The sequence below is a fragment of the Elephas maximus genome, chromosome 13 (genome assembly GCF_024166365.1).
Source record: "Elephas maximus indicus isolate mEleMax1 chromosome 13, mEleMax1 primary haplotype, whole genome shotgun sequence".
Classification (NCBI taxonomy): Eukaryota; Metazoa; Chordata; class Mammalia; order Proboscidea; family Elephantidae; genus Elephas; species Elephas maximus.
The window spans coordinates 100687776-100710013 of record NC_064831.1 but is presented as its reverse complement, the minus strand read 5'-3'; the positions used below and the strand labels follow the sequence as shown (position 1 = coordinate 100710013).

At 48.2% G+C, this 22238-nt stretch overlaps 13 non-coding genes across 13 annotated transcripts; all 13 read right to left on the bottom strand.

Moving 5' to 3' along the window:
• Positions 1-309: 309 nt before the first annotated feature.
• On the bottom strand, positions 310-387 carry LOC126057735 (small nucleolar RNA SNORD115). The gene has a single exon (XR_007512809.1). It is a non-coding gene; the product is annotated as a small nucleolar RNA SNORD115 (small nucleolar RNA).
• A 1604-nt stretch (positions 388-1991) lies between these two features.
• Positions 1992-2072, bottom strand: LOC126057610 (small nucleolar RNA SNORD115). Its single transcript, XR_007512685.1, has one exon. It is a non-coding gene; the product is annotated as a small nucleolar RNA SNORD115 (small nucleolar RNA).
• A 1620-nt stretch (positions 2073-3692) lies between these two features.
• Positions 3693-3770, bottom strand: LOC126057734 (small nucleolar RNA SNORD115). Its single transcript, XR_007512808.1, has one exon. It is a non-coding gene; the product is annotated as a small nucleolar RNA SNORD115 (small nucleolar RNA).
• Positions 3771-5374: 1604 nt separating this feature from the next.
• On the bottom strand, positions 5375-5455 carry LOC126057609 (small nucleolar RNA SNORD115). The gene has a single exon (XR_007512684.1). It is a non-coding gene; the product is annotated as a small nucleolar RNA SNORD115 (small nucleolar RNA).
• A 1620-nt stretch (positions 5456-7075) lies between these two features.
• On the bottom strand, positions 7076-7153 carry LOC126057733 (small nucleolar RNA SNORD115). The gene has a single exon (XR_007512807.1). It is a non-coding gene; the product is annotated as a small nucleolar RNA SNORD115 (small nucleolar RNA).
• Positions 7154-8757: 1604 nt separating this feature from the next.
• Positions 8758-8838, bottom strand: LOC126057608 (small nucleolar RNA SNORD115). Its single transcript, XR_007512683.1, has one exon. It is a non-coding gene; the product is annotated as a small nucleolar RNA SNORD115 (small nucleolar RNA).
• A 1620-nt stretch (positions 8839-10458) lies between these two features.
• Positions 10459-10536, bottom strand: LOC126057732 (small nucleolar RNA SNORD115). The gene has a single exon (XR_007512806.1). It is a non-coding gene; the product is annotated as a small nucleolar RNA SNORD115 (small nucleolar RNA).
• A 1604-nt stretch (positions 10537-12140) lies between these two features.
• LOC126057606 (small nucleolar RNA SNORD115) lies at positions 12141-12221 on the bottom strand. The gene has a single exon (XR_007512682.1). It is a non-coding gene; the product is annotated as a small nucleolar RNA SNORD115 (small nucleolar RNA).
• Positions 12222-13841: 1620 nt separating this feature from the next.
• LOC126057731 (small nucleolar RNA SNORD115) lies at positions 13842-13919 on the bottom strand. Its single transcript, XR_007512805.1, has one exon. It is a non-coding gene; the product is annotated as a small nucleolar RNA SNORD115 (small nucleolar RNA).
• Positions 13920-15523: 1604 nt separating this feature from the next.
• Positions 15524-15604, bottom strand: LOC126057604 (small nucleolar RNA SNORD115). The gene has a single exon (XR_007512681.1). It is a non-coding gene; the product is annotated as a small nucleolar RNA SNORD115 (small nucleolar RNA).
• A 1620-nt stretch (positions 15605-17224) lies between these two features.
• LOC126057730 (small nucleolar RNA SNORD115) lies at positions 17225-17302 on the bottom strand. The gene has a single exon (XR_007512804.1). It is a non-coding gene; the product is annotated as a small nucleolar RNA SNORD115 (small nucleolar RNA).
• Positions 17303-18906: 1604 nt separating this feature from the next.
• Positions 18907-18987, bottom strand: LOC126057603 (small nucleolar RNA SNORD115). The gene has a single exon (XR_007512680.1). It is a non-coding gene; the product is annotated as a small nucleolar RNA SNORD115 (small nucleolar RNA).
• A 1620-nt stretch (positions 18988-20607) lies between these two features.
• Positions 20608-20685, bottom strand: LOC126057729 (small nucleolar RNA SNORD115). Its single transcript, XR_007512803.1, has one exon. It is a non-coding gene; the product is annotated as a small nucleolar RNA SNORD115 (small nucleolar RNA).
• Between the last annotated feature and the right edge of the window lie 1553 nt (positions 20686-22238).

Genomic DNA, 22238 nt, shown 5'->3' with positions numbered 1-22238 from the left:
ACACCAGGGGACATGCCTCAGCTTTGTCAACAACCTCTACTGCCTTTTGGGCTGCATCCTCACTTGCCCAAGTGTCAGATGGGGCCAGGGAAAATCACGGTGATTCCCTCACCTTGTGACCTCGCCACGGTGAGTTTCATGGAAGCAGGTCTTTCTAAATGACACAAAAAGAGGAAAAGAGCCAAGGAATCAGCCTGGCAAAAATCAGCCACCCAGGTGTTTTGGGTCACTTGGTGCAGGTGAAAGGAATGAAAATGGGGGTCTGCTCTAAAGAAGATCTATAAGGCCGGGGCAAAGGAGTGTCTCGCAGGGCCTCAGCATAAACCCACTGAGCACGATTTTTAGGTCATCATCTCTCTTCGAGACAGGTTATGTCATCATTGACCCGAGCCATATCTCTCCCCAGGAAAAATCCCCTGAGACCTGAAGATGCTTACCACAAATGGCTTCCTTCCACCGAGGAATGACACTGGGTGAGAGAATTCACACATCGTCTTCCAGTTTCCAGGAGAGTTGGCTTGACCCCCATGAAAGCAGGACAACAGACATCGACCTCACTATCCCTTGGAAAAGGGCAAATCAGTAAGACAAAGATCACAGGAGAGAAGCTCACTTCCCTATGGCTATGCTTTCTCCCAGATAGTCGCAAACATATGCACAAAATCAAGACACCCATTTACAACCCACTGGGGAGACTGCTGACCCTTCACACAAGGTGAGACTCGTGCCTGGATGTAGTACAAATTCTCAGGAGCACGCAGGCAAAAGGAGCCTTTGCAATTGATTAACCCTGACTGATGTGTTGAAGGCAGCCAAATATGCGTCCAGGGGCACCGTCCAACGTGTTGGACTCTCGGGATACGGCACCCAAGAGTCCCCAGTAACTGGGGATCTTCAAATCAGCTGGAAGGACATTTGGGAATGAGTTCCTTTCCAAGAATTGTGCCAACACTTCTAGAAATTTCCACAGTCCTTCAACACTTTGATTTCACCACTGAGCCATGTAGAGACACAATCCAATCTACCTCAGGCCCGAATAATCCCTATAGAGGGAGAACATCTCCTCCTGTATATCAACCACCACAGGATCCTGTGGGGCATACAGAAAAGCAGTTCTACAGAATCTCTATGAGATTCCAAAGAACTGTCAAGAAAATGATCTTTCCGCATGTGGAAGGCAGCAGTTATGCCTGCATTTCCTGACTAGAGTGTTAGCCGATCGTGACTTCCTGTGGCACGTACCTGAAACTAGTCATGACGCGCGCATCGCGTTTACCAAATGCCATCGAACCTGACCTTAGTGTTTTGACTCAGATATTTGTGCTGCTACCTTTTCTCGATAGCTACAGTGAGGTATCAGACTACTCGATTGTTCACCCAGTGCCAGGATTTGTGGGAAAGATACCCTGCAGATCCTAATCGTCCAGTCGCAACTGACACAGGCTTTCGACTATGGCAAGTATGTCCGGTTTCTCCAGTAGAGCTCCTAGCCATTCCCAAGCGGAAAATATATGAGAAAAGCACATTTGTCTCGCTGTGCATTCTCTCAATTCCGTAGACATACCAGGCTGGGCACCGGATGATCAAAAATTCCTCAAGTGGAAATTCTTCCAGGTTCCTGTGCTTCCTAACTATCCACCCGTGCATATCACCGCCGCTTATTCAATCGGTCAGGTCAAGCTAAAAGCAGGGCACGCGTCTCAGCTTCTCCACAAAACCCGACTGCCTTTTGGGCTCCGTTTTCACTTGTCCAAGTATCAGCAGGGACAAGGTAAAACTGCCATCATTCACTCACCTTGTGTTCTTCCTGTGGTGAATCTCTTGGGAGTAGGTCTTTCTAAGTCAGAGAAAAAGAGGAAAGGAGCCAAGGAATCAGCTTGACAAAAATCGGTCAGTGAGGAGTTTTCGATCACGTGCTGGACGTAAAAGGAATCAAAACGGGCTCCATTCTAAAGGAGATCATTAAGATTGGGGAAAAGCAGTTTCCCTCTGGGCCTCAGCGTGATCCTATTGAGCGTGATTTTAATGTCATCATTTCTCTTCCAGAGAAGTGGAGGTGTCATCATTGACCCGAGACATATCAATCCCCAGGAAAAATCACCTGAGTCCTCAAGTTCCTTACCACAGACATCTTCCATCCAGCCCGGAATCATGCAGGATGAGAATGTTCGCACATCCTCTTCCAGGTTCCTGGGGAGTAGCTTGACCCTCATGAAAGCGGGAAAACAGGCCTGGACCTTGCAATCCTTTTAGGAAGGACAAAGAAGTAAGCCAGACATCGCACGAGAGACATCCATGGTCTAACAGCTAAGGTTTTTCCCACATGTGCTCAAAAATATGGACAACATCAAGACACGCACTTCTAACCCGTTAGGGAGACTGCTCGCCCTTGACAGAAAGGCAGACATGTGCCAGATCAGGACATGGCATAGAGGTCTCAGACCGTAGTAAAAGAAACTCAGGAGGTCCCAGGCAAGGAGAGGCTTTTCATTTTGATCAGGCCTGGCCCATGTAACAAGGAAGCCAAATCTGTGTCCACAGGCACTGTCCCGTGCACGAGCACTCTCAGGAAATTACACCCAAGGGTTCCCCAAACTGGGGATCTTCAAACGAGCTGTGGGACACTCAGAAGAGTGCTTACTCCAAGAATTTGCCCCAAACTTCTCCTACGAATTTCCGGAGTTTGATTTCACCCTTGTGCCATGCAGAGACACAGACCCGGCCACCTCTTTCCCAAAGAACGGTAACACAGGGAACATATCTCCTCCTGCTTATCAACCATCAGAAGATCTCTTGGCACAAACAGAGCAGGAGTCTTATGGAAACTCTACGGGATTCCAATGAACTGTGTAGGAACAGTGATCTTTGCACTCGTGCAAGGCAGCATTTACACCTGCATTCACTGTCTACAGCTCCAAGGAAACATGACTTCCTGTGGCATGAACCTGAAACTGCTCACGACCCTCGTGTCCTCCTCACACATGGCATAGACCCTGACTTTAGATTTTCTACGCGGGTATCTGTGCAGCTACCTTCACTTGAAAGCTGGAGCCAGCTATCAGACTACGGAATCTCTCATCCAATTTCAAGATTCCTGGGAAAAGTGCCCTGCAGATCCTAAGAAGCCAGCTGAAACTGACAAACGCTTTCAATATGGCAAGTTGACCAGTCTCCCGTAGAGCTCTGAGCCATTCACCTCCCATAAATATCTTGGGAAAATACATTCTTCTCGTTGTGCATTTCTCCCAATTCCCTAGGACGTATCGGACTTGGACCCCGGCTATCGGAGACGACTCAAGCGCACATTTTTCAGGATCCTCAGATTCCTAAGTATCCATCCACGCACATCACTGCCACTTAGTCAACCAGGCAAGGTCAAGCAAACACCAGGGGACATGCCTCAGCTTTGTCAACAACCTCTACTGCCTTTTGGGCTGCATCCTCACTTGCCCAAGTGTCAGATGGGGCCAGGGAAAATCACGGTGATTCCCTCACCTTGTGACCTCGCCACGGTGAGTTTCATGGAAGCAGGTCTTTCTAAATGACACAAAAAGAGGAAAAGAGCCAAGGAATCAGCCTGGCAAAAATCAGCCACCCAGGTGTTTTGGGTCACTTGGTGCAGGTGAAAGGAATGAAAATGGGGGTCTGCTCTAAAGAAGATCTATAAGGCCGGGGCAAAGGAGTGTCTCGCAGGGCCTCAGCATAAACCCACTGAGCACGATTTTTAGGTCATCATCTCTCTTCGAGACAGGTTATGTCATCATTGACCCGAGCCATATCTCTCCCCAGGAAAAATCCCCTGAGACCTGAAGATGCTTACCACAAATGTCTTCCTTCCACCGAGGAATGACACTGGGTGAGAGAATTCACACATCGTCTTCCAGTTTCCAGGGGAGTTGGCTTGACCCCCATGAAAGCAGGACAACAGACATCGACCTCACTATCCCTTGGAAAAGGGCAAATCAGTAAGACAAAGATCACAGGAGAGAAGCTCACTTCCCTATGGCTATGCTTTCTCCCAGATAGTCGCAAACATATGCACAAAATCAAGACACCCCTTTACAACCCACTGGGGAGACTGCTGACCCTTCACACAAAGTGAGACTCGTGCCTGGATGTAGTACAAATTCTCAGGAGCACGCAGGCAAAAGGAGCCTTTGCAATTGATTAACCCTGACTGATGTGTTGAAGGCAGCCAAATATGCGTCCAGGGGCACCGTCCAACGTGTTGGACTCTCGGGATACGGCACCCAAGAGTCCCCAGTAACTGGGGATCTTCAAATCAGCTGGAAGGACATTTGGGAATGAGTTCCTTTCCAAGAATTGTGCCAACACTTCTAGAAATTTCCACAGTCCTTCAACACTTTGATTTCACCACTGAGCCATGTAGAGACACAATCCAATCTACCTCAGGCCCGAATAATCCCTATAGAGGGAGAACATCTCCTCCTGTATATCAACCACCACAGGATCCTGTGGGGCATACAGAAAAGCAGTTCTACAGAATCTCTATGAGATTCCAAAGAACTGTCAAGAAAATGATCTTTCCGCATGTGGAAGGCAGCAGTTATGCCTGCATTTCCTGACTAGAGTGTTAGCCGATCGTGACTTCCTGTGGCACGTACCTGAAACTAGTCATGACGCGCGCATCGCGTTTACCAAATGCCATCGAACCTGACCTTAGTGTTTTGACTCAGATATTTGTGCTGCTACCTTTTCTTGATAGCTACAGTGAGGTATCAGACTACTCGATTGTTCACCCAGTGCCAGGATTTGTGGGAAAGATACCCTGCAGATCCTAATCGTCCAGTCGCAACTGACACAGGCTTTCGACTATGGCAAGTATGTCCGGTTTCTCCAGTAGAGCTCCTAGCCATTCCCAAGCGGAAAATATATGAGAAAAGCACATTTGTCTCGCTGTGCATTCTCTCAATTCCGTAGACATACCAGGCTGGGCACCGGATGATCAAAAATTCCTCAAGTGGAAATTCTTCCAGGTTCCTGTGCTTCCTAACTATCCACCCGTGCATATCACCGCCACTTATTCAATCGGTCAGGTCAAGCTAAAAGCAGGGCACGCGTCTCAGCTTCTCCACAAAACCCGACTGCCTTTTGGGCTCCGTTTTCACTTGTCCAAGTATCAGCAGGGACAAGGTAAAACTGCCATCATTCACTCACCTTGTGTTCTTCCTGTGGTGAATCTCTTGGGAGTAGGTCTTTCTAAGTCAGAGAAAAAGAGGAAAGGAGCCAAGGAATCAGCTTGACAAAAATCGGTCAGTGAGGAGTTTTCGATCACGTGCTGGACGTAAAAGGAATCAAAACGGGCTCCATTCTAAAGGAGATCATTAAGATTGGGGAAAAGCAGTTTCCCTCTGGGCCTCAGCGTGATCCTATTGAGCGTGATTTTAATGTCATCATTTCTCTTCCAGAGAAGTGGAGGTGTCATCATTGACCCGAGACATATCAATCCCCAGGAAAAATCACCTGAGTCCTCAAGTTCCTTACCACAGACATCTTCCATCCAGCCCGGAATCATGCAGGATGAGAATGTTCGCACATCCTCTTCCAGGTTCCTGGGGAGTAGCTTGACCCTCATGAAAGCGGGAAAACAGGCCTGGACCTTGCAATCCTTTTAGGAAGGACAAAGAAGTAAGCCAGACATCGCACGAGAGACATCCATGGTCTAACAGCTAAGGTTTTTCCCACATGTGCTCAAAAATATGGACAACATCAAGACACGCACTTCTAACCCGTTAGGGAGACTGCTCACCCTTGACAGAAAGGCAGACATGTGCCAGATCAGGACATGGCATAGAGGTCTCAGACCGTAGTAAAAGAAACTCAGGAGGTCCCAGGCAAGGAGAGGCTTTTCATTTTGATCAGGCCTGGCCCATGTAACAAGGAAGCCAAATCTGTGTCCACAGGCACTGTCCCGTGCACGAGCACTCTCAGGAAATTACACCCAAGGGTTCCCCAAACTGGGGATCTTCAAACGAGCTGTGGGACACTCAGAAGAGTGCTTACTCCAAGAATTTGCCCCAAACTTCTCCTACGAATTTCCGGAGTTTGATTTCACCCTTGTGCCATGCAGAGACACAGACCCGGCCACCTCTTTCCCAAAGAACGGTAACACAGGGAACATATCTCCTCCTGCTTATCAACCATCAGAAGATCTCTTGGCACAAACAGAGCAGGAGTCTTATGGAAACTCTACGGGATTCCAATGAACTGTGTAGGAACAGTGATCTTTGCACTCGTGCAAGGCAGCATTTACACCTGCATTCACTGTCTACAGCTCCAAGGAAACATGACTTCCTGTGGCATGAACCTGAAACTGCTCACGACCCTCGTGTCCTCCTCACACATGGCATAGACCCTGACTTTAGATTTTCTACGCGGGTATCTGTGCAGCTACCTTCACTTGAAAGCTGGAGCCAGCTATCAGACTACGGAATCTCTCATCCAATTTCAAGATTCCTGGGAAAAGTGCCCTGCAGATCCTAAGAAGCCAGCTGAAACTGACAAACGCTTTCAATATGGCAAGTTGACCAGTCTCCCGTAGAGCTCTGAGCCATTCACCTCCCATAAATATCTTGGGAAAATACATTCTTCTCGTTGTGCATTTCTCCCAATTCCCTAGGACGTATCGGACTTGGACCCCGGCTATCGGAGACGACTCAAGCGCACATTTTTCAGGATCCTCAGATTCCTAAGTATCCATCCACGCACATCACTGCCACTTAGTCAACCAGGCAAGGTCAAGCAAACACCAGGGGACATGCCTCAGCTTTGTCAACAACCTCTACTGCCTTTTGGGCTGCATCCTCACTTGCCCAAGTGTCAGATGGGGCCAGGGAAAATCACGGTGATTCCCTCACCTTGTGACCTCGCCACGGTGAGTTTCATGGAAGCAGGTCTTTCTAAATGACACAAAAAGAGGAAAAGAGCCAAGGAATCAGCCTGGCAAAAATCAGCCACCCAGGTGTTTTGGGTCACTTGGTGCAGGTGAAAGGAATGAAAATGGGGGTCTGCTCTAAAGAAGATCTATAAGGCCGGGGCAAAGGAGTGTCTCGCAGGGCCTCAGCATAAACCCACTGAGCACGATTTTTAGGTCATCATCTCTCTTCGAGACAGGTTATGTCATCATTGACCCGAGCCATATCTCTCCCCAGGAAAAATCCCCTGAGACCTGAAGATGCTTACCACAAATGTCTTCCTTCCACCGAGGAATGACACTGGGTGAGAGAATTCACACATCGTCTTCCAGTTTCCAGGGGAGTTGGCTTGACCCCCATGAAAGCAGGACAACAGACATCGACCTCACTATCCCTTGGAAAAGGGCAAATCAGTAAGACAAAGATCACAGGAGAGAAGCTCACTTCCCTATGGCTATGCTTTCTCCCAGATAGTCGCAAACATATGCACAAAATCAAGACACCCATTTACAACCCACTGGGGAGACTGCTGACCCTTCACACAAAGTGAGACTCGTGCCTGGATGTAGTACAAATTCTCAGGAGCACGCAGGCAAAAGGAGCCTTTGCAATTGATTAACCCTGACTGATGTGTTGAAGGCAGCCAAATATGCGTCCAGGGGCACCGTCCAACGTGTTGGACTCTCGGGATACGGCACCCAAGAGTCCCCAGTAACTGGGGATCTTCAAATCAGCTGGAAGGACATTTGGGAATGAGTTCCTTTCCAAGAATTGTGCCAACACTTCTAGAAATTTCCACAGTCCTTCAACACTTTGATTTCACCACTGAGCCATGTAGAGACACAATCCAATCTACCTCAGGCCCGAATAATCCCTATAGAGGGAGAACATCTCCTCCTGTATATCAACCACCACAGGATCCTGTGGGGCATACAGAAAAGCAGTTCTACAGAATCTCTATGAGATTCCAAAGAACTGTCAAGAAAATGATCTTTCCGCATGTGGAAGGCAGCAGTTATGCCTGCATTTCCTGACTAGAGTGTTAGCCGATCGTGACTTCCTGTGGCACGTACCTGAAACTAGTCATGACGCGCGCATCGCGTTTACCAAATGCCATCGAACCTGACCTTAGTGTTTTGACTCAGATATTTGTGCTGCTACCTTTTCTTGATAGCTACAGTGAGGTATCAGACTACTCGATTGTTCACCCAGTGCCAGGATTTGTGGGAAAGATACCCTGCAGATCCTAATCGTCCAGTCGCAACTGACACAGGCTTTCGACTATGGCAAGTATGTCCGGTTTCTCCAGTAGAGCTCCTAGCCATTCCCAAGCGGAAAATATATGAGAAAAGCACATTTGTCTCGCTGTGCATTCTCTCAATTCCGTAGACATACCAGGCTGGGCACCGGATGATCAAAAATTCCTCAAGTGGAAATTCTTCCAGGTTCCTGTGCTTCCTAACTATCCACCCGTGCATATCACCGCCACTTATTCAATCGGTCAGGTCAAGCTAAAAGCAGGGCACGCGTCTCAGCTTCTCCACAAAACCCGACTGCCTTTTGGGCTCCATTTTCACTTGTCCAAGTATCAGCAGGGACAAGGTAAAACTGCCATCATTCACTCACCTTGTGTTCTTCCTGTGGTGAATCTCTTGGGAGTAGGTCTTTCTAAGTCAGAGAAAAAGAGGAAAGGAGCCAAGGAATCAGCTTGACAAAAATCGGTCAGTGAGGAGTTTTCGATCACGTGCTGGACGTAAAAGGAATCAAAACGGGCTCCATTCTAAAGGAGATCATTAAGATTGGGGAAAAGCAGTTTCCCTCTGGGCCTCAGCGTGATCCTATTGAGCGTGATTTTAATGTCATCATTTCTCTTCCAGAGAAGTGGAGGTGTCATCATTGACCCGAGACATATCAATCCCCAGGAAAAATCACCTGAGTCCTCAAGTTCCTTACCACAGACATCTTCCATCCAGCCCGGAATCATGCAGGATGAGAATGTTCGCACATCCTCTTCCAGGTTCCTGGGGAGTAGCTTGACCCTCATGAAAGCGGGAAAACAGGCCTGGACCTTGCAATCCTTTTAGGAAGGACAAAGAAGTAAGCCAGACATCGCACGAGAGACATCCATGGTCTAACAGCTAAGGTTTTTCCCACATGTGCTCAAAAATATGGACAACATCAAGACACGCACTTCTAACCCGTTAGGGAGACTGCTCGCCCTTGACAGAAAGGCAGACATGTGCCAGATCAGGACATGGCATAGAGGTCTCAGACCGTAGTAAAAGAAACTCAGGAGGTCCCAGGCAAGGAGAGGCTTTTCATTTTGATCAGGCCTGGCCCATGTAACAAGGAAGCCAAATCTGTGTCCACAGGCACTGTCCCGTGCACGAGCACTCTCAGGAAATTACACCCAAGGGTTCCCCAAACTGGGGATCTTCAAACGAGCTGTGGGACACTCAGAAGAGTGCTTACTCCAAGAATTTGCCCCAAACTTCTCCTACGAATTTCCGGAGTTTGATTTCACCCTTGTGCCATGCAGAGACACAGACCCGGCCACCTCTTTCCCAAAGAACGGTAACACAGGGAACATATCTCCTCCTGCTTATCAACCATCAGAAGATCTCTTGGCACAAACAGAGCAGGAGTCTTATGGAAACTCTACGGGATTCCAATGAACTGTGTAGGAACAGTGATCTTTGCACTCGTGCAAGGCAGCATTTACACCTGCATTCACTGTCTACAGCTCCAAGGAAACATGACTTCCTGTGGCATGAACCTGAAACTGCTCACGACCCTCGTGTCCTCCTCACACAAGGCATAGACCCTGACTTTAGATTTTCTACGCGGGTATCTGTGCATCTACCTTCACTTGAAAGCTGGAGCCAGCTATCAGACTACGGAATCTCTCATCCAATTTCAAGATTCCTGGGAAAAGTGCCCTGCAGATCCTAAGAAGCCAGCTGAAACTGACAAACGCTTTCAATATGGCAAGTTGACCAGTCTCCCGTAGAGCTCTGAGCCATTCACCTCCCATAAATATCTTGGGAAAATACATTCTTCTCGTTGTGCATTTCTCCCAATTCCCTAGGACGTATCGGACTTGGACCCCGGCTATCGGAGACGACTCAAGCGCACATTTTTCAGGATCCTCAGATTCCTAAGTATCCATCCACGCACATCACTGCCACTTAGTCAACCAGGCAAGGTCAAGCAAACACCAGGGGACATGCCTCAGCTTTGTCAACAACCTCTACTGCCTTTTGGGCTGCATCCTCACTTGCCCAAGTGTCAGATGGGGCCAGGGAAAATCACGGTGATTCCCTCACCTTGTGACCTCGCCACGGTGAGTTTCATGGAAGCAGGTCTTTCTAAATGACACAAAAAGAGGAAAAGAGCCAAGGAATCAGCCTGGCAAAAATCAGCCACCCAGGTGTTTTGGGTCACTTGGTGCAGGTGAAAGGAATGAAAATGGGGGTCTGCTCTAAAGAAGATCTATAAGGCCGGGGCAAAGGAGTGTCTCGCAGGGCCTCAGCATAAACCCACTGAGCACGATTTTTAGGTCATCATCTCTCTTCGAGACAGGTTATGTCATCATTGACCCGAGCCATATCTCTCCCCAGGAAAAATCCCCTGAGACCTGAAGATGCTTACCACAAATGGCTTCCTTCCACCGAGGAATGACACTGGGTGAGAGAATTCACACATCGTCTTCCAGTTTCCAGGGGAGTTGGCTTGACCCCCATGAAAGCAGGACAACAGACATCGACCTCACTATCCCTTGGAAAAGGGCAAATCAGTAAGACAAAGATCACAGGAGAGAAGCTCACTTCCCTATGGCTATGCTTTCTCCCAGATAGTCGCAAACATATGCACAAAATCAAGACACCCATTTACAACCCACTGGGGAGACTGCTGACCCTTCACACAAAGTGAGACTCGTGCCTGGATGTAGTACAAATTCTCAGGAGCACGCAGGCAAAAGGAGCCTTTGCAATTGATTAACCCTGACTGATGTGTTGAAGGCAGCCAAATATGCGTCCAGGGGCACCGTCCAACGTGTTGGACTCTCGGGATACGGCACCCAAGAGTCCCCAGTAACTGGGGATCTTCAAATCAGCTGGAAGGACATTTGGGAATGAGTTCCTTTCCAAGAATTGTGCCAACACTTCTAGAAATTTCCACAGTCCTTCAACACTTTGATTTCACCACTGAGCCATGTAGAGACACAATCCAATCTACCTCAGGCCCGAATAATCCCTATAGAGGGAGAACATCTCCTCCTGTATATCAACCACCACAGGATCCTGTGGGGCATACAGAAAAGCAGTTCTACAGAATCTCTATGAGATTCCAAAGAACTGTCAAGAAAATGATCTTTCCGCATGTGGAAGGCAGCAGTTATGCCTGCATTTCCTGACTAGAGTGTTAGCCGATCGTGACTTCCTGTGGCACGTACCTGAAACTAGTCATGACGCGCGCATCGCGTTTACCAAATGCCATCGAACCTGACCTTAGTGTTTTGACTCAGATATTTGTGCTGCTACCTTTTCTCGATAGCTACAGTGAGGTATCAGACTACTCGATTGTTCACCCAGTGCCAGGATTTGTGGGAAAGATACCCTGCAGATCCTAATCGTCCAGTCGCAACTGACACAGGCTTTCAACTATGGCAAGTATGTCCGGTTTCTCCAGTAGAGCTCCTAGCCATTCCCAAGCGGAAAATATATGAGAAAAGCACATTTGTCTCGCTGCGCATTCTCTCAATTCCGTAGACATACCAGGCTGGGCACCGGATGATCAAAAATTCCTCAAGTGGAAATTCTTCCAGGTTCCTGTGCTTCCTAACTATCCACCCGTGCATATCACCGCCACTTATTCAATCGGTCAGGTCAAGCTAAAAGCAGGGCACGCGTCTCAGCTTCTCCACAAAACCCGACTGCCTTTTGGGCTCCGTTTTCACTTGTCCAAGTATCAGCAGGGACAAGGTAAAACTGCCATCATTCACTCACCTTGTGTTCTTCCTGTGGTGAATCTCTTGGGAGTAGGTCTTTCTAAGTCAGAGAAAAAGAGGAAAGGAGCCAAGGAATCAGCTTGACAAAAATCGGTCAGTGAGGAGTTTTCGATCACGTGCTGGACGTAAAAGGAATCAAAACGGGCTCCATTCTAAAGGAGATCATTAAGATTGGGGAAAAGCAGTTTCCCTCTGGGCCTCAGCGTGATCCTATTGAGCGTGATTTTAATGTCATCATTTCTCTTCCAGAGAAGTGGAGGTGTCATCATTGACCCGAGACATATCAATCCCCAGGAAAAATCACCTGAGTCCTCAAGTTCCTTACCACAGACATCTTCCATCCAGCCCGGAATCATGCAGGATGAGAATGTTCGCACATCCTCTTCCAGGTTCCTGGGGAGTAGCTTGACCCTCATGAAAGCGGGAAAACAGGCCTGGACCTTGCAATCCTTTTAGGAAGGACAAAGAAGTAAGCCAGACATCGCACGAGAGACATCCATGGTCTAACAGCTAAGGTTTTTCCCACATGTGCTCAAAAATATGGACAACATCAAGACACGCACTTCTAACCCGTTAGGGAGACTGCTCGCCCTTGACAGAAAGGCAGACATGTGCCAGATCAGGACATGGCATAGAGGTCTCAGACCGTAGTAAAAGAAACTCAGGAGGTCCCAGGCAAGGAGAGGCTTTTCATTTTGATCAGGCCTGGCCCATGTAACAAGGAAGCCAAATCTGTGTCCACAGGCACTGTCCCGTGCACGAGCACTCTCAGGAAATTACACCCAAGGGTTCCCCAAACTGGGGATCTTCAAACGAGCTGTGGGACACTCAGAAGAGTGCTTACTCCAAGAATTTGCCCCAAACTTCTCCTACGAATTTCCGGAGTTTGATTTCACCCTTGTGCCATGCAGAGACACAGACCCGGCCACCTCTTTCCCAAAGAACGGTAACACAGGGAACATATCTCCTCCTGCTTATCAACCATCAGAAGATCTCTTGGCACAAACAGAGCAGGAGTCTTATGGAAACTCTACGGGATTCCAATGAACTGTGTAGGAACAGTGATCTTTGCACTCGTGCAAGGCAGCATTTACACCTGCATTCACTGTCTACAGCTCCAAGGAAACATGACTTCCTGTGGCATGAACCTGAAACTGCTCACGACCCTCGTGTCCTCCTCACACATGGCATAGACCCTGACTTTAGATTTTCTACGCGGGTATCTGTGCATCTACCTTCACTTGAAAGCTGGAGCCAGCTATCAGACTACGGAATCTCTCATCCAATTTCAAGATTCCTGGGAAAAGTGCCCTGCAGATCCTAAGAAGCCAGCTGAAACTGACAAACGCTTTCAATATGGCAAGTTGACCAGTCTCCCGTAGAGCTCTGAGCCATTCACCTCCCATAAATATCTTGGGAAAATACATTCTTCTCGTTGTGCATTTCTCCCAATTCCCTAGGACGTATCGGACTTGGACCCCGGCTATCGGAGACGACTCAAGCGCACATTTTTCAGGATCCTCAGATTCCTAAGTATCCATCCACGCACATCACTGCCACTTAGTCAACCAGGCAAGGTCAAGCAAACACCAGGGGACATGCCTCAGCTTTGTCAACAACCTCTACTGCCTTTTGGGCTGCATCCTCACTTGCCCAAGTGTCAGATGGGGCCAGGGAAAATCACGGTGATTCCCTCACCTTGTGACCTCGCCACGGTGAGTTTCATGGAAGCAGGTCTTTCTAAATGACACAAAAAGAGGAAAAGAGCCAAGGAATCAGCCTGGCAAAAATCAGCCACCCAGGTGTTTTGGGTCACTTGGTGCAGGTGAAAGGAATGAAAATGGGGGTCTGCTCTAAAGAAGATCTATAAGGCCGGGGCAAAGGAGTGTCTCGCAGGGCCTCAGCATAAACCCACTGAGCACGATTTTTAGGTCATCATCTCTCTTCGAGACAGGTTATGTCATCATTGACCCGAGCCATATCTCTCCCCAGGAAAAATCCCCTGAGACCTGAAGATGCTTACCACAAATGGCTTCCTTCCACCGAGGAATGACACTGGGTGAGAGAATTCACACATCGTCTTCCAGTTTCCAGGGGAGTTGGCTTGACCCCCATGAAAGCAGGACAACAGACATCGACCTCACTATCCCTTGGAAAAGGGCAAATCAGTAAGACAAAGATCACAGGAGAGAAGCTCACTTCCCTATGGCTATGCTTTCTCCCAGATAGTCGCAAACATATGCACAAAATCAAGACACCCATTTACAACCCACTGGGGAGACTGCTGACCCTTCACACAAAGTGAGACTCGTGCCTGGATGTAGTACAAATTCTCAGGAGCACGCAGGCAAAAGGAGCCTTTGCAATTGATTAACCCTGACTGATGTGTTGAAGGCAGCCAAATATGCGTCCAGGGGCACCGTCCAACGTGTTGGACTCTCGGGATACGGCACCCAAGAGTCCCCAGTAACTGGGGATCTTCAAATCAGCTGGAAGGACATTTGGGAATGAGTTCCTTTCCAAGAATTGTGCCAACACTTCTAGAAATTTCCACAGTCCTTCAACACTTTGATTTCACCACTGAGCCATGTAGAGACACAATCCAATCTACCTCAGGCCCGAATAATCCCTATAGAGGGAGAACATCTCCTCCTGTATATCAACCACCACAGGATCCTGTGGGGCATACAGAAAAGCAGTTCTACAGAATCTCTATGAGATTCCAAAGAACTGTCAAGAAAATGATCTTTCCGCATGTGGAAGGCAGCAGTTATGCCTGCATTTCCTGACTAGAGTGTTAGCCGATCGTGACTTCCTGTGGCACGTACCTGAAACTAGTCATGACGCGCGCATCGCGTTTACCAAATGCCATCGAACCTGACCTTAGTGTTTTGACTCAGATATTTGTGCTGCTACCTTTTCTCGATAGCTACAGTGAGGTATCAGACTACTCGATTGTTCACCCAGTGCCAGGATTTGTGGGAAAGATACCCTGCAGATCCTAATCGTCCAGTCGCAACTGACACAGGCTTTCAACTATGGCAAGTATGTCCGGTTTCTCCAGTAGAGCTCCTAGCCATTCCCAAGCGGAAAATATATGAGAAAAGCACATTTGTCTCGCTGTGCATTCTCTCAATTCCGTAGACATACCAGGCTGGGCACCGGATGATCAAAAATTCCTCAAGTGGAAATTCTTCCAGGTTCCTGTGCTTCCTAACTATCCACCCATGCATATCACCGCCACTTATTCAATCGGTCAGGTCAAGCTAAAAGCAGGGCACGCGTCTCAGCTTCTCCACAAAACCCGACTGCCTTTTGGGCTCCGTTTTCACTTGTCCAAGTATCAGCAGGGACAAGGTAAAACTGCCATCATTCACTCACCTTGTGTTCTTCCTGTGGTGAATCTCTTGGGAGTAGGTCTTTCTAAGTCAGAGAAAAAGAGGAAAGGAGCCAAGGAATCAGCTTGACAAAAATCGGTCAGTGAGGAGTTTTCGATCACGTGCTGGACGTAAAAGGAATCAAAACGGGCTCCATTCTAAAGGAGATCATTAAGATTGGGGAAAAGCAGTTTCCCTCTGGGCCTCAGCGTGATCCTATTGAGCGTGATTTTAATGTCATCATTTCTCTTCCAGAGAAGTGGAGGTGTCATCATTGACCCGAGACATATCAATCCCCAGGAAAAATCACCTGAGTCCTCAAGTTCCTTACCACAGACATCTTCCATCCAGCCCGGAATCATGCAGGATGAGAATGTTCGCACATCCTCTTCCAGGTTCCTGGGGAGTAGCTTGACCCTCATGAAAGCGGGAAAACAGGCCTGGACCTTGCAATCCTTTTAGGAAGGACAAAGAAGTAAGCCAGACATCGCACGAGAGACATCCATGGTCTAACAGCTAAGGTTTTTCCCACATGTGCTCAAAAATATGGACAACATCAAGACACGCACTTCTAACCCGTTAGGGAGACTGCTCACCCTTGACAGAAAGGCAGACATGTGCCAGATCAGGACATGGCATAGAGGTCTCAGACCGTAGTAAAAGAAACTCAGGAGGTCCCAGGCAAGGAGAGGCTTTTCATTTTGATCAGGCCTGGCCCATGTAACAAGGAAGCCAAATCTGTGTCCACAGGCACTGTCCCGTGCACGAGCACTCTCAGGAAATTACACCCAAGGGTTCCCCAAACTGGGGATCTTCAAACGAGCTGTGGGACACTCAGAAGAGTGCTTACTCCAAGAATTTGCCCCAAACTTCTCCTACGAATTTCCGGAGTTTGATTTCACCCTTGTGCCATGCAGAGACACAGACCCGGCCACCTCTTTCCCAAAGAACGGTAACACAGGGAACATATCTCCTCCTGCTTATCAACCATCAGAAGATCTCTTGGCACAAACAGAGCAGGAGTCTTATGGAAACTCTACGGGATTCCAATGAACTGTGTAGGAACAGTGATCTTTGCACTCGTGCAAGGCAGCATTTACACCTGCATTCACTGTCTACAGCTCCAAGGAAACATGACTTCCTGTGGCATGAACCTGAAACTGCTCACGACCCTCGTGTCCTCCTCACACATGGCATAGACCCTGACTTTAGATTTTCTACGCGGGTATCTGTGCAGCTACCTTCACTTGAAAGCTGGAGCCAGCTATCAGACTACGGAATCTCTCATCCAATTTCAAGATTCCTGGGAAAAGTGCCCTGCAGATCCTAAGAAGCCAGCTGAAACTGACAAACGCTTTCAATATGGCAAGTTGACCAGTCTCCCGTAGAGCTCTGAGCCATTCACCTCCCATAAATATCTTGGGAAAATACATTCTTCTCGTTGTGCATTTCTCCCAATTCCCTAGGACGTATCGGACTTGGACCCCGGCTATCGGAGACGACTCAAGCGCACATTTTTCAGGATCCTCAGATTCCTAAGTATCCATCCACGCACATCACTGCCACTTAGTCAACCAGGCAAGGTCAAGCAAACACCAGGGGACATGCCTCAGCTTTGTCAACAACCTCTACTGCCTTTTGGGCTGCATCCTCACTTGCCCAAGTGTCAGATGGGGCCAGGGAAAATCACGGTGATTCCCTCACCTTGTGACCTCGCCACGGTGAGTTTCATGGAAGCAGGTCTTTCTAAATGACACAAAAAGAGGAAAAGAGCCAAGGAATCAGCCTGGCAAAAATCAGCCACCCAGGTGTTTTGGGTCACTTGGTGCAGGTGAAAGGAATGAAAATGGGGGTCTGCTCTAAAGAAGATCTATAAGGCCGGGGCAAAGGAGTGTCTCGCAGGGCCTCAGCATAAACCCACTGAGCACGATTTTTAGGTCATCATCTCTCTTCGAGACAGGTTATGTCATCATTGACCCGAGCCATATCTCTCCCCAGGAAAAATCCCCTGAGACCTGAAGATGCTTACCACAAATGTCTTCCTTCCACCGAGGAATGACACTAGGTGAGAGAATTCACACATCGTCTTCCAGTTTCCAGGGGAGTTGGCTTGACCCCCATGAAAGCAGGACAACAGACATCGACCTCACTATCCCTTGGAAAAGGGCAAATCAGTAAGACAAAGATCACAGGAGAGAAGCTCACTTCCCTATGGCTATGCTTTCTCCCAGATAGTCGCAAACATATGCACAAAATCAAGACACCCCTTTACAACCCACTGGGGAGACTGCTGACCCTTCACACAAAGTGAGACTCGTGCCTGGATGTAGTACAAATTCTCAGGAGCACGCAGGCAAAAGGAGCCTTTGCAATTGATTAACCCTGACTGATGTGTTGAAGGCAGCCAAATATGCGTCCAGGGGCACCGTCCAACGTGTTGGACTCTCGGGATACGGCACCCAAGAGTCCCCAGTAACTGGGGATCTTCAAATCAGCTGGAAGGACATTTGGGAATGAGTTCCTTTCCAAGAATTGTGCCAACACTTCTAGAAATTTCCACAGTCCTTCAACACTTTGATTTCACCACTGAGCCATGTAGAGACACAATCCAATCTACCTCAGGCCCGAATAATCCCTATAGAGGGAGAACATCTCCTCCTGTATATCAACCACCACAGGATCCTGTGGGGCATACAGAAAAGCAGTTCTATAGAGTCTCTATGAGATTCCAAAGAACTGTCAAGAAAATGATCTTTCCGCATGTGGAAGGCAGCAGTTATGCCTGCATTTCCTGACTAGAGTGTTAGCCGATCGTGACTTCCTGTGGCACGTACCTGAAACTAGTCATGACGCGCGCATCGCGTTTACCAAATGCCATCGAACCTGACCTTAGTGTTTTGACTCAGATATTTGTGCTGCTACCTTTTCTTGATAGCTACAGTGAGGTATCAGACTACTCGATTGTTCACCCAGTGCCAGGATTTGTGGGAAAGATACCCTGCAGATCCTAATCGTCCAGTCGCAACTGACACAGGCTTTCGACTATGGCAAGTATGTCCGGTTTCTCCAGTAGAGCTCCTAGCCATTCCCCAGCGGAAAATATATGAGAAAAGCACATTTGTCTCGCTGTGCATTCTCTCAATTCCGTAGACATACCAGGCTGGGCACCGGATGATCAAAAATTCCTCAAGTGGAAATTCTTCCAGGTTCCTGTGCTTCCTAACTATCCACCCGTGCATATCACCGCCACTTATTCAATCGGTCAGGTCAAGCTAAAAGCAGGGCACGCGTCTCAGCTTCTCCACAAAACCCGACTGCCTTTTGGGCTCCGTTTTCACTTGTCCAAGTATCAGCAGGGACAAGGTAAAACTGCCATCATTCACTCACCTTGTGTTCTTCCTGTGGTGAATCTCTTGGGAGTAGGTCTTTCTAAGTCAGAGAAAAAGAGGAAAGGAGCCAAGGAATCAGCTTGACAAAAATCGGTCAGTGAGGAGTTTTCGATCACGTGCTGGACGTAAAAGGAATCAAAACGGGCTCCATTCTAAAGGAGATCATTAGGATTGGGGAAAAGCAGTTTCCCTCTGGGCCTCAGCGTGATCCTATTGAGCGTGATTTTAATGTCATCATTTCTCTTCCAGAGAAGTGGAGGTGTCATCATTGACCCGAGACATATCAATCCCCAGGAAAAATCACCTGAGTCCTCAAGTTCCTTACCACAGACATCTTCCATCCAGCCCGGAATCATGCAGGATGAGAATGTTCACACATCCTCTTCCAGGTTCCTGGGGAGTAGCTTGACCCTCATGAAAGCGGGAAAACAGGCCTGGACCTTGCAATCCTTTTAGGAAGGACAAAGAAGTAAGCCAGACATCGGACGAGAGACATCCATGGTCTAACAGCTAAGGTTTTTCCCACATGTGCTCAAAAATATGGACAACATCAAGACACGCACTTCTAATCCGTTAGGGAGACTGCTCACCCTTGACAGAAAGGCAGACATGTGCCAGATCAGGACATGGCATAGAGGTCTCAGACCGTAGTAAAAGAAACTCAGGAGGTCCCAGGCAAGGAGAGGCTTTTCATTTTGATCAGGCCTGGCCCATGTAACAAGGAAGCCAAATCTGTGTCCACAGGCACTGTCCCGTGCACGAGCACTCTCAGGAAATTACACCCAAGGGTTCCCCAAACTGGGGATCTTCAAACGAGCTGTGGGACACTCAGAAGAGTGCTTACTCCAAGAATTTGCCCCAAACTTCTCCTACGAATTTCCGGAGTTTGATTTCACCCTTGTGCCATGCAGAGACACAGACCCGGCCACCTCTTTCCCAAAGAACGGTAACACAGGGAACATATCTCCTCCTGCTTATCAACCATCAGAAGATCTCTTGGCACAAACAGAGCAGGAGTCTTATGGAAACTCTACGGGATTCCAATGAACTGTGTAGGAACAGTGATCTTTGCACTCGTGCAAGGCAGCATTTACACCTGCATTCACTGTCTACAGCTCCAAGGAAACATGACTTCCTGTGGCATGAACCTGAAACTGCTCACGACCCTCGTGTCCTCCTCACACATGGCATAGACCCTGACTTTAGATTTTCTACGCGGGTATCTGTGCAGCTACCTTCACTTGAAAGCTGGAGCCAGCTATCAGACTACGGAATCTCTCATCCAATTTCAAGATTCCTGGGAAAAGTGCCCTGCAGATCCTAAGAAGCCAGCTGAAACTGACAAACGCTTTCAATATGGCAAGTTGACCAGTCTCCCGTAGAGCTCTGAGCCATTCACCTCCCATAAATATCTTGGGAAAATACATTCTTCTCGTTGTGCATTTCTCCCAATTCCCTAGGACGTATCGGACTTGGACCCCGGCTATCGGAGACGACTCAAGCGCACATTTTTCAGGATCCTCAGATTCCTAAGTATCCATCCACGCACATCACTGCCACTTAGTCAACCAGGCAAGGTCAAGCAAACACCAGGGGACATGCCTCAGCTTTGTCAACAACCTCTACTGCCTTTTGGGCTGCATCCTCACTTGCCCAAGTGTCAGATGGGGCCAGGGAAAATCACGGTGATTCCCTCACCTTGTGACCTCGCCACGGTGAGTTTCATGGAAGCAGGTCTTTCTAAATGACACAAAAAGAGGAAAAGAGCCAAGGAATCAGCCTGGCAAAAATCAGCCACCCAGGTGTTTTGGGTCACTTGGTGCAGGTGAAAGGAATGAAAATGGGGGTCTGCTCTAAAGAAGATCTATAAGGCCGGGGCAAAGGAGTGTCTCGCAGGGCCTCAGCATAAACCCACTGAGCACGATTTTTAGGTCATCATCTCTCTTCGAGACAGGTTATGTCATCATTGACCCGAGCCATATCTCTCCCCAGGAAAAATCCCCTGAGACCTGAAGATGCTTACCACAAATGGCTTCCTTCCACCGAGGAATGACACTGGGTGAGAGAATTCACACATCGTCTTCCAGTTTCCAGGAGAGTTGGCTTGACCCCCATGAAAGCAGGACAACAGACATCGACCTCACTATCCCTTGGAAAAGGGCAAATCAGTAAGACAAAGATCACAGGAGAGAAGCTCACTTCCCTATGGCTATGCTTTCTCCCAGATAGTCGCAAACATATGCACAAAATCAAGACACCCATTTACAACCCACTGGGGAGACTGCTGACCCTTGACACAAGGTGAGACTCGTGCCTGGATGTAGTACAAATTCTCAGGAGCACGCAGGCAAAAGGAGCCTTTGCAATTGATTAACCCTGACTGATGTGTTGAAGGCAGCCAAATATGCGTCCAGGGGCACCGTCCAACGTGTTGGACTCTCGGGATACGGCACCCAAGAGTCCCCAGTAACTGGGGATCTTCAAATCAGCTGGAAGGACATTTGGGAATGAGTTCCTTTCCAAGAATTGTGCCAACACTTCTAGAAATTTCCACAGTCCTTCAACACTTTGATTTCACCACTGAGCCATGTAGAGACACAATCCAATCTACCTCAGGCCCGAATAATCCCTATAGAGGGAGAACATCTCCTCCTGTATATCAACCACCACAGGATCCTGTGGGGCATACAGAAAAGCAGTTCTACAGAATCTCTATGAGATTCCAAAGAACTGTCAAGAAAATGATCTTTCCGCATGTGGAAGGCAGCAGTTATGCCTGCATTTCCTGACTAGAGTGTTAGCCGATCGTGACTTCCTGTGGCACGTACCTGAAACTAGTCATGACGCGCGCATCGCGTTTACCAAATGCCATCGAACCTGACCTTAGTGTTTTGACTCAGATATTTGTGCTGCTACCTTTTCTCGATAGCTACAGTGAGGTATCAGACTACTCGATTGTTCACCCAGTGCCAGGATTTGTGGGAAAGATACCCTGCAGATCCTAATCGTCCAGTCGCAACTGACACAGGCTTTCGACTATGGCAAGTATGTCCGGTTTCTCCAGTAGAGCTCCTAGCCATTCCCAAGCGGAAAATATATGAGAAAAGCACATTTGTCTCGCTGTGCATTCTCTCAATTCCGTAGACATACCAGGCTGGGCACCGGATGATCAAAAATTCCTCAAGTGGAAATTCTTCCAGGTTCCTGTGCTTCCTAACTATCCACCCGTGCATATCACCGCCGCTTATTCAATCGGTCAGGTCAAGCTAAAAGCAGGGCACGCGTCTCAGCTTCTCCACAAAACCCGACTGCCTTTTGGGCTCCGTTTTCACTTGTCCAAGTATCAGCAGGGACAAGGTAAAACTGCCATCATTCACTCACCTTGTGTTCTTCCTGTGGTGAATCTCTTGGGAGTAGGTCTTTCTAAGTCAGAGAAAAAGAGGAAAGGAGCCAAGGAATCAGCTTGACAAAAATCGGTCAGTGAGGAGTTTTCGATCACGTGCTGGACGTAAAAGGAATCAAAACG